We start from the raw sequence: 12602 nt of genomic DNA, 5'->3' as shown, positions 1-12602 counted from the left end.
TTGCCATTGGTAATATGAATTGTTAATCATGAACTAGCTGGACGCCCGGCGCTGCCCGGTCGTGCAATACACTTAAACATAATATTTTAATTTATGCAGATTGCGTACGTATTATTATAGAATCAATCATCTATTGAGTATTACATATTACGAGGAATAATTTGCTCGATGAACTAATTCGCAAAAATAAATAAATAAATAAATAAAAATAAAAATAAAAATGATAATGTCATTCATCAAATTCCGTCTGTGTTTGTTTACAATATCACGTTAGCTGATATTTAAGCTTGACGATGAATGCCCTGGAAAAGTTACTTCTGATTAATGTTAAGGTTTAAAATATACAAACGAAATAATGATTTGTGGTTATTTTAAACGGTACCTCTTTTTTTATCGTAAATTGAACCCATTAATAAGAAAAAAATAAAATAAAATGGTGAAGTACACTTGGATTTGAACAGGAGATAATTCGCTTTGTAAAAGAGATAAGATAATATTAGTCACCCTCTTAATTCCTATCTCTTTTAAATAATACTTTGATGAAAACTCAGCGAATATCTTATGTCAGTTTCTTTATAAAAGGCGCCTTCGGATGAAGACATTTATTTTGCTACTGAAAATGTCCATATAATCTATTGTTTGGGAACATATCCCATATTGTTTTCCATTTTCTTTTCATGTATTTTATTATCTAAGTTTTGTAATTTGTATATAGATATTAAATAATTGCTATTGTCATTTTAATTTCTTCTTTTGCAAGTATGTGAATTTCCACATTCCATGTGATGACTGAATGGTGATTTGAGTTTCCTTTCTCAGTCTCAATCAAGCTAAAACAATATAATATACATTAGCGTCGAAAACTAATGGACAAAATTTTAAAACTTAATATATGTTAGAAATAACAACTGTGAAAAGCTGAAAATTTTGACGACTGGTAATCGTTATCATCCATAATAACATACTAAAATTTGAATCATTTGCAAAGGATAGGAAAAGAATTATAACAATTATTTATTTATATGTATATATTTATGTATATCCTATCTCAAGCCTTTTACCGCCATTTTTATAGATTCTAATTTAGCTGTCTCGATGGAGATACAATTTGACAATCTGATTTATTAAAGAGTATGCATGATGGTGACAGATGCTCCTAAAGAGCACTGTGATTATGCAATCGTTTTGAGTTCTTTAAATGCATCTTGGCTAATGAGGCTGTCAGTTTTGTTTCTTTGTATGTTATCTTAAATGTCACCAATTTGTCTCCAATGAATTTTAAGGCTTATTTACAGTTTCGTTTAAGTGATGAGTTGGGATGAGGATGAATAGGGGGTTACAAGATTACAACAACAGCAATAAATCAATAGACACGTCCCTTAATTTTTGAGATGACGACGAAAACTTTGTATTATTTGGATGATTAGGATTACTGTTCTCATCTTAAGTCTTATTTTTACATTTCAGCCGATGTAACATCCGACCTTCTTCAGGTGTACCTTTTCGAACTCAGAAACTGACTAAATGAGAGCATGCTACTCTCGTGGATTAAATAAAAAGTTCCGTTCAAAATTCGGTACAGATTCCCGAGTTCGACAGAAAGATATCTGAGTGCGAAAAGATACACCTGAATAAGCTCAGATGTTACAATGACTGGAACAATTCGGACGTAAGGAGCTACTATTAAGGACTACACCTACAGGGAAAGTGTTAATAAGAAGTTGAGCAATGAGATACCTATTCACATTACATTTAAATTTCTGCATGCTAGTACAATCGGAAACGCAGAAGACATGTATGGAATTCCAAAGTCTAGCGGTTCGAGGAAAGAAACTATTAGTGTATAACACTTTTCGACACATGGGGACCTCGAAAGTGGAGGGTAGGATTTTGCTGTTGATCAGGTAAATTGGGGATATTTACATTGAGGAGGCACCAATGCTACGGGTTATTCAGGACACATTTCATTGAAGTACTTGTAAAACACACACAGATGACGGGACAAGGATTAGAGCTTGGTTGACAGTGCAGGGACAATTAAATTTGAGATTCATTTTTGGACCCTGTCTGATAGGGAGAAACTAGTGGCAGATACACCTGCCCCGATGTGACAACAATATTTTATGCAGGAAACTGTCAGATGTGACTATTTTTCTAGCGTCGTAGAGGGAATGGACCTTCGTTGCAGCAGCCTTGGCAATGTCTTCGGTGCATGGGTTCCAATTCATTTTGTCTGTGAATATGAAGTCGAGGTGTTTGTGTAAATATGTGATCTACAGTGTGCCACTCTGGACAACTCTGGACGTTTATTTTTATATCATTTTCCAATATGTTTTACTGATATGTTTTATGATAAGTATTCGTTTTCGAACTTGATTCGCAACAATGTTTTGCAGGTGGGCGGACATGAAATAGTTTATTTTTGTTTGTGTTGTTCTGGCAATCTGCTCAAAAGTTAAGGGTAGAAATGAGCCGGTCACTCAATAACGCTAAAACAGGTTGGTCGAGCGGGGGCGGAAGACACGACGTGGGGAGTGCCTTAATGGAAATAGGAGTGGCGTTGAATGGGTAACGGCTGCGCCGAGAGGATTTGGCATTGGCCAACATCATTACTTTTATTTCTGTTATGGCAAAGCTTTTAAGTTTTCTCGTTGGCTAGCTGTCATTGACTTATGCCAAAATGCTAAAAGATATGTATATATATATATATATATATATATATATATATATATATATGCATGCATCTATATATATATATATATATATATATATATATAATATAATAGATGTAATATTTATTAACTTATATGTACATGCATATGTGTTGAATTCTATATTCATTTTATAATTTGTAATATTATAGAAGTTTTCTTCGCAATATATTTGAATATGTATATATGTATTATATGCATGAATCTATGCATATATATATATATATATATATATATATATATATAATTATTTATTATAATAATTATTAAATACCTACGGACACTAGTGTTTCGTCCTTTCGGCAATCATCAGTAAAGGATGTCATGATTAGCACCAATCGATCCCGACAACAGAAACAAAGGACGTAATCTATTCAACTACCGTTAACCGCGAGAAATACTGTTGAAATTTAAACATTTATTATTTTAAATGCTTTTTAACGTTTGTCAGAATGATCTAATCATTATATGATGTTCTAAAACAGACTAAAACCAACAAAATAAAGATTAATTAATTACGGTTATCCAATACTTTCTTGTAAATTATAGGAAAATGTATAACGATATAATTACTAATGAGAAAGACATGATGCGATGTATACGAGTGTAACTCAATTTTCAATCTATTGCAAATGAAAACACATCTAAAATAATACAAATTAAAAAATACAAATTAAAAAAGAAATGCGGAATGCAACACATATATGCACGTTATAAGTGTATAAATCTTATATATATATATATATATATGCACATATATATATATATATATATGTAAATTCCGTTTGAATTCCGTTTACTCCGTGCTTTTAAAAAGTGGATTACTACTATACCACCCATTTGCGCATGGACAGCGCTTACCACTGGACTGACAATACACAATATCTACCTTGGACCAACAAACTCTGCCAAACGACACCACGGCACGTAAGAAAAAAAGGAAAAAAATATATTGTATTGTTTAAAAAGAAAATTCCTGATGAAGGCTTTATAAGCCGAAAATTTGAAACATTGAACAAATAAATTTTTGTTTATTTAGAAGTACAGATACGCACGTGGTCGTTCTTTCTAACCTCATATGTTGAATTCCGTTTACTCCGTGCTTCTAAAAAGTGTATTTCTACTACAACTACTACTATTAATATATATATATATATATATATATATATATAAAGAAAATGGTTACAAATGCCATAAGTGTAATTGTTATGGACCATCTTAAGCAATTCTCTTTGCTCGTGAAAGAACCCATAAAAAAATAGCACGACACATCAGGTAATTAGATTAACCTTTTCCATGAAGTGATCAACATATTACGATTAACGTAAACAAATGTATAGTGTACACAAATTGAGCTTAGGTACTTTGGACAAGATCAAAACATTGTTAATTCACTGTCCGCACAGCAGTTAGAAGATCCGACTATCGTTTGGGCGATCGAGTTTCGATCCTGGCTTGAGCTAGTTGCTTATCTAGTCGCACTGATGAGCTGTGAAACAGCGAAACAGTACTGTATGTGAATGACTATAATGCTCCCTTTAGGAAGTGATATACAAATTACCATTAGCGTATGAAGCGATGCTCTTTGTGTAAACATATTAAGCTTAGGTACTTTGGACAATGTGAAAACGATGTTATTTCACTGCCGTATAGCTCAACGGTTAGAAACTCCGACTGTCGTTTGGGCGATCAGGTTTCGATCCTGGCTTGAGGTAGTTGCTTATCTAGCCGCACTGATGAGCTGTGAAAAAGCGGGATGACTATATATATATATATATATATATATATATATATATACACACTAGCAGGTAGACCCGACGTTGCTCAGGATTGAATGAGATTCAACGAATATTTCACACTCCTATATTTTTATTGTCATCGAAATCGGTGAAATCGCACATTTTCTAATCAAATTGACTGATTGCCTGCTCTAGTTGGGGACTCATCGCGGTGCAATTGGGAGACAGCTTCATATGTCTTCCCGCAGTGACTTAGTACACTTTACATCGTAGTTTACATTGCACTGTAGAGAACTTACCGTTGATTTAAAAAATATATTTTTATGTATAATGGGTTGTATTGAAATTTAAAATGCAAAAGAAAAGTATCATGGTTCAATAGAAACATTTATTTCGAACGCACACCTGTCATATCACAGAACCTACTGTTAATTTTATATGCCTAGCCTTAATGCTTGTGCAGTGATAATAGTTTGAATTTAAGTTTAAAATAAAAGTCAAGTATCATGTTTCAATTGTGTTTTAAGCAGAAACATTCATTTCGAACGCGCACCTGTAAAATCAAAGAACCTAGAGTTGATTTTATATGTCGGACCTATCATCTTGTGTGGTAATAGAACTTCTCAAATGCACTTGTGGTGTTATGTAGCATAAGGCGTTAACTTTAGTCAAAATCCCCTGGTGCCTCGTTCCATCAGATTTTTTTTGATTATCGATTATCGATACTTATTAAAAAACATTCTGATACGAAACTCATCTAAGAATACTACCAGATACATGAATTAAATTTGTATGGAATTTCATAAAAATTGGTCCAGCCGTTTTTGAGTCCATAAGGAACAAAGTAACACACATACAAAAATTTCCTTTTATATAATAGTAGAGATTTATATTCTTATACGTGTACATGTATAACATATACATGCATGCTATATATATATATATATATATATATATATATATATATATATATATATATATATATATGTGTGTGTGTGTGAATGTGTGTGTATAATATATAATAATATGAATTTTGGTAGGTTAATTCTACTTAATGTTTCATTCATAGTGGAAATTATCAGGCTAATCGCGTGGATGTATAATCTACAGTTGCTTTTTTTTTTATCTGACAAGTGCTTACCGTAGCTACTAACCAATAAGATTCGTTGGTTTGATTACTGCCTCTCTCAAAGTGTAGAAGATTTAAAGCAAAGAAAATTGAATATCGTATCGAGATATATTTAAAGCCAACTATGTGTGTAGTTCATGTGCGATAATTTGTTTGTTAAGAGCTGATTTACTAAATTTCATTAAATTTCGAGGCAGGAATCATATATATTATGTTTTCTTGTAATGATGTAATGTTTTCATCAATCAACAATCAACAAACAAAGCTAACTGCTTTTTATACACACATGCGAGTTATTTTTTTAATATTCGTGCCCTTTTATTTTTCTACGTCGCCGTTTCTTTTCATGTTCGCCGCATTTCATGTGTGACTGTGGTCGTTAAACTAAGACGAATAAAACTGTTCATACAGAAAACATACAAGGAATATGTTCGTTGATTTTGTTCAAGGTTTTATTGGAGAGAATGAACTTGAGGAGAGAGAGGCTAAAGTTATATTCTAGTTATTTGCTTTTAAATTTTCTAACTTAATAACTTAAGAAATCGCTTCGACTCACTTCACCCGTCTCTGGGTATAATTCTGTTGACTAACAGCGACACTTATCAAATTTCACATAACAACCGTTAATGGCGTAGGATACTTAATATGTAACACTATTATCCTGTACAAGAAAACATTTCAATGGATGATTTTTAAAACCTACTATCCACAAAATAATCTTTCTGCGCCTTAATACAAATACTACTAATAATATTTTGTTTTTACTTCATTACCTGGAGCTAACACTTGAACCCTATAGGTGATACATAGATATTCGAATGTTCCATTAAAGTTATTTATCTCTCAAACAATGAGTTAGTAAAGAAATTGAGAACATAATTTTCTTCTCCCCAATTATCCATTTTCGTATGTTGTAGTACATCTTTCACGGTTTCTTGGTCTGTATTCAAAGACAAGAACTTATCTAGTCTGATGGCGTATCTAACTTCGTGTGTTTACTTGAGGTAACATCACTTTGAGAAGGTGCACCATTCCTCGTAAAAGCTAATGTAAGTTAGTCCTAGTGAGGAGATCTTATTTGGACAGCGATGTTATTTTAAATATTTGGTCAGGGATTACTTCTATGGAAAAGTATACTCATGCAAGGTTGTTCTAACAAACCTCTGTACAGAGAGACCTTAGACACTCGAGGATAGTGTCTAGTAGGCATTCAAGTTCTCTCTATTGATGTGTGTACATATGTGCCTAAATGTCAGCGAAAACGTGTTGGTTGTAGATGTATACACCTACTTGCATCTAACGTTAGTGCAAAATATCAGACTGTAGTACTGGAGCCTGTCTATGCAAGATAAGTATACAAATACTATGAAAACAATGTTAGAGTTTAATTGTAGGGGAAGTATCATTATGCCAGATCGTCCAGAAAAATCCATGTATAGACATATGACGGCAGTGTGTAAACCTATGTAATAAAAAATACAACCCAACTGAAGAAAAGACGTACCTTAAAAATTAACGGTGTTTTCTACCAAACTGCAAACACAACTTCTTTCGCATTACACACAATGCTACAATCAAACAATAATATTTTAGGAGTTTTAAACCTATTTTTATATCATATATGCAATCTTACTATAAATTAATATATATATATATATATATATATATATATATATATATATATATATATATATATATAATTATCTAACAATCAACTGGTATGGAGACCTGTAATTATAGGTTTTACAAAATATTATTGGCAGTTATATTCTATAAGTACTATCCCATCTAAATAAAAATTGCTCGATATACAAGACTGAGCAAATAAGTCAAATTTTAGCATTCAATAAATTTAAAAATTTATGACGTGAAATGGTTAAAAAAATCTTTTGATTTGAAATTTAACGATTTCACGTCATAAATTTTTAAATTTATTGAATGCTAAAATTTGATATACACACACACATACACACACACGTATATATATATATATATATATATATATATATATATATATATATATATATATATATATATATATATATATATATAGTTTTTAAAATATATATTCCAATTACACAGAATTTTCCACTTTTCATTTTTGTGATGATTCGTTAGGCTGGTGCAGAGGATTAATGTTACTGCTTACTATTGCCAAAAGGGAAAATATGATGGAAAAAATTAAATCTGCTTCATTCGAAACCTTAACCCTGATCTAATAATTATTTTTTAAAAAACAAACATTTTCACCTGGTCAAAATGATAAGACGACTTTAATAAAATCGGCTAGTTTTGAAAAAATTAATACGAAAAGCTTTCTATGTTACTAAAAGCAATTTGTTAGTGGATAAAAAACATATTACTAAATTAAAAATGGTAAAAGGGAAACCATTATCAGAGATTGAGAGAGGAAGGATCTTTGAGCTTAATAGGGGTGGACTCTCCCATAGATCCATTGCAAACGAAGTGAATCGTAGCAAAACGGTCATCACAAATTTTTTAAGAAATCCAGATCAATATGGGCAAAAAAGAGTCCAGGTCGACCAAAAAAATGACCCCATCACTGGATCGCCGTATCAAAAGAAGTTTAAAAAAAATCAATATGAGCTCAAGTCGATTGAAAACCAAACAGCAGCAGAATGTAGTCCTAAAATCATCAGAAGGCATCTGAAAATGAAGGATTTCAATCATTTAATGAAAATGAAGGATTTCAATCACGTCTTCTTGAACAGCACAAAACTAAACGACTTGAATATGCTGCCAAATACCAGACTTGGGATGAAGAGAAGTGGCAAAATGTAATTTTCTCCGATGAGAAAAAGTTTAATCTAGATGGTCCAGATGGATTTCAACACTATTAGCATGATAGAAATTTGCCCAAAGAGACTTTTTCAACTCGGCATAATGGAGGAGGATCTTTAATGATCTGGGGTGCTTTCTCCTCAGCTGGGACCCTAAAGTTGCAAGTAGTGAAAGGCCGGCAAACATCATTGAAGTACATTTCAATGCTTGAAAATGTTTCTATCAGGACTGAAAGTCCACGTCTGTGTGGAAGAAATTAGATTTTCCAGCAAGACAACGCTGCGATACACACTTCTCGACAAGCACAAAAATACTTTTCTTCAAATAATATAGAATTTTTAGATCATCCAGCATGTTCTCCGGACCTCAATCCCATTGAAAATCTTTGGGGATGGATGGCAAAATAAGTGTTCAAGGATGGAATCCAGTATGATTCAATAAAGGAACTTTCTAATTCAGTTTTCAGAACATGGGATAAAATTCCTTCGCAACTGATAAAAAAACTTAGTCACAAGCATGCCGAAGAGAATTTTTGAAGTAATTCGTAATAATGGAGGCTATACTAAATACCGATACCCTTTTTAGTAATTTATAATTGCCTTTTGTTAGATAAATTATCAGTGGTCTTATCAGTTTGACCAGGTGAAAATGTTTGTCTTTTAAAAAATAATTATTAGATCAGGGTTAAGGTTTTGAATGAAGCAGATTTAATTTTTTCCATCATATTTTCCCTTTTGGCAATGGTTTCAACCATTTGTTTGATTAAAAATTCGATAATATGCGTAAACGCTTACATTCTTAAGTGGTTTTATGATTTTGATATATATATATATATATATATATATATATATATATATATATATATAAATAATCCATTTTATTTTTGGCAATGGGAGAGAAAACGGCAAAACAGCACCTTACTCAATATAAACATCGTATTGAATCTTTAATTTCTTAACAAATTTATCTTAGAATTATGTCTCAGATTTGTGATAGAATTTTTAATGTAACCATCCAAGGATTGTAGATCTACTCGATCAGAACATTTTCACACCAAGTCTATAAATATATTTATACCAACACTACGGATTTTACTAATTTTCAACAAACTTCATTTATTATATCGTATTATTATGTAACAACATACTGAACTATAAACCTTACTTGCGACAGGATGTTTTTACTATCTTTCCAACATTACAATTTTCAATTTTTGTGTTAACCAACAATGTTGTAGCAAGCCTATAAATTTTCTTTGCTGGCTATTCTTCTCTGAAGAAAAAGTCTAATTTTTGAAACTCCATGGAGTGAAGAAAATGTTTTTGTATCTTGTTCCTTGCTTTTAAACAACACATTTTGTAAATATTAATTTCCATAAGTAAATTCTCTCTCCTTCTCCCTTCTCTCTCTATTTCTCTCTCTTTCTTTCTTTCTCTCTCTCCCTCTCTCTCTCTCTCTCTCTATCTCTCTCTAGACAATTAAAGCTGTGAGTTGAAATTTACAATCAAAATTTATTGTTCGACTGAATACTCCAAAAAACAATTTGCAAAGTCCTTATTCCGCTGAGTTTCAAAAAATGCTATTCTTGTTAGTCTTCTTATCATAATTCTCTTTATCTTATAATAAGCTCTACTCTCTATTGCGTATTGAGCATTTTTATTCGGTTGGGATTAAATTATCTATATATAATTACTGGTATTTATATTAAATTGAAGTTTACCATTGCGTATACCAGGTAAACACTACATAATTTCGATTTCATTATATATATATATATATATATATATATATATATATATATATATATATATATATATATATATATATATATATAGTGGTTTATCATACGTGACAATTGCTTCCATGCTGAAACTCTAACGCAAGATTTCTTTGAACTCTAATGAACAATCTCAGCATTTTCACCTCTGCGCCATGAAACACTTTCAGAATTAAAAAAAAATCAATTACCCTCATACGTACGATTTGTTTCGTATCGTTTGAAGTGCATTAACGATGATATGTACTGGGTAAGTAGCGTGCTGCTCACTAAGAAATGTAGATAAAAATTTTGCAGACTGGCCAAATTATCTCAACTAATAAATATATAAATATACTAAAAGACAACAGTATTACAACAACAAAAAAGGCACCTGCATCGCAGAATAAATGGATAAAAGAAACTACAAATAAACAATTCAACTCCATGTATTATCCAAACTTAAAAAAAAAGATCCAAGGAATTTATCTGAACGACCGAACAATAGAATTGGCGCCGGGATATTAGGCGCCCTAGGCTAAACCTACAAAAGATTCCATTTCTTTTGCAAAGTATCATTTTATAATTGTATTAAAATTTCTCCCAATTTTTCACAGTTCTATTGATTATCGCCAATTGTCAACAAAACAGTCGAGTTTCAATCCCGGCTAGAAGCATTTGTTCATCTAACCACACTGAAGAGCGAAACAGCTTGCCTGTGGATACCTGAAACCTAGCTGAAATGACTGTCAATAATTTTCCCAACTGTGCCTAAATCAAAACGTAGATTCCATGAACAAAGCTTCTTCCTGAGAAGCGCACGCCTGTGGAACTCTCTTCCGTTTGCCTGTTTCTCACTTCACTACAACTTGGATGTCTTCAAGTCCAACATAAACAAATTCCTGATAAACCGCCCTTTAAGTAAGACACTTTATCAAATCTCCATTATAACGATTACTACGATATTATCCCATTGATTACTGTACACGTAATAACCCTTATCCCCGAGTGGCTTCCGGGCCTTGATAAGTAGCGACTACCATGTAAAAAATACCTACATAAGCAATTTTCTTTGATTTTACTTCAGTCGAAGTTCTGAGAAACCAAAGAGTTCATTCTTGGAGTTAACACTTGATCTCTCTCTCTCTCTCTCTCTCTATATATATATATATATATATATAGTCATCGACATACAGTCCTGTTTCGTTGTATCACAACTCATCAGTGCCGCTAGACCAGCATCTCTCCCAAGCCAAGGATTGAACCTAGAACCATCGTGTTGACAGTCGGCGGTTCTCCCACTCGACCATGGAATCGACACCCGTAAATAACACGTCGGAATGTCTATTTAGATAGACACCCGCCACCACTTTATATATATATGGGATACACAAAACTTCGAATGTTGCATAAAATTTCTTTTTTACTTCTCAATCGTCGAATAGAGAAATAAGCGAATCACGTTCATCTTCTTCAATTGGCCAATTAATTATGTTATAGTATCTTTCTTGTAATTTCTTGGTTTTACCAAATTCCAGGACAAGAAATCATCTAGTCTTGCGGTGTATCCAACTTAGTGGTATTAATATAAGTAACCATCACTTGGAAGAGGTGTGTTATTTCCCGTATAAGCTGGTATGAGGTTTTCATGCCGAGTGAATCTTATTCGGTCTTCGAATACTACGTAATTTTGAGTATTTAGTCAAGGCTTACGTGTTTAAATATAAGTAAAATTGTCAGCAACCTGTAATACAGAGTTAACTGTAAAACAATTGGATAGAGTACTTTTCGGTGTCTTTATAAATGTTGAAATCTCACTTATTCGTGGCTCATGCCGTATGCTCTTAATGTTAGAAATAAACCACACGGAAGAGCCGTCATGTACGGAAACAGTCTGGTTAAATATGCTCCTTCATTTGATGAGCGCTGTGGTCAGTTAAATCGTCAACCATCATTAGCAATAATGCATAGCTTACTATGCATTATTATTACTTACTATGAATAATAAATTTCGGTGGTTGATAATGTTTATATACATTTAAGGTACCTCTCCATTTTGACACCTAGGCTGAATATGTACTTCATAAAAAATCATTTATAATAATTATCGTTCAATAAAATTAGAGAAATTCATCAAGTCGTTTTCTTTTTATAAAATAAATCTAAATTTTAGCCGTACGGGGAATATCCCTGCCATTGCCATGATATTTAAGGCGATAAGTCTTTTTGTTTTTTTAGTTTATATAATAAAAGGTTGATTTTTTTTCCAAATGCTTGAATTATTCATAAGTCTGTCGGTAATGGCGGTGGTATTTCGCGGACATACACGCAGACAATCCTCTTTGATATAGCAGATTTATCGAGTAATAAGTAAACATTTTCTTTCTTAGTATAGCATAACACTGAAATCCCAACCGCCCTTGAGGAAACCTAGCCTAGCCAGAGAATTAATAATTTTAAAAAAT

The 12602-nt window shown here is 32.3% G+C and overlaps 1 protein-coding gene and 1 long non-coding RNA gene across 4 annotated transcripts in view; one reads left to right on the top strand and one right to left on the bottom strand.

The window, feature by feature from the left end:
• LOC145285317 (protein unc-93 homolog A-like) overlaps window positions 1-12602 on the bottom strand; it is a 719754-nt gene that overhangs the window by 112134 nt on the left and 595018 nt on the right. The window lies entirely within an intron of this gene.
• Window positions 1-12602, top strand: part of LOC145285759 (uncharacterized) — a 370328-nt gene that overhangs the window by 286149 nt on the left and 71577 nt on the right. The gene's annotated exons all lie outside the window — the stretch shown is intronic.

This window comes from Euprymna scolopes, chromosome 1, assembly GCF_053919585.1.
Source record: "Euprymna scolopes isolate OS-2025 chromosome 1, ASM5391958v1, whole genome shotgun sequence".
Lineage (NCBI taxonomy): Eukaryota > Metazoa > Mollusca > Cephalopoda > Sepiida > Sepiolidae > Euprymna > Euprymna scolopes.
Note: the sequence above shows the minus strand (reverse complement) of the source record. Positions and strands in the feature narration are given on the sequence as shown.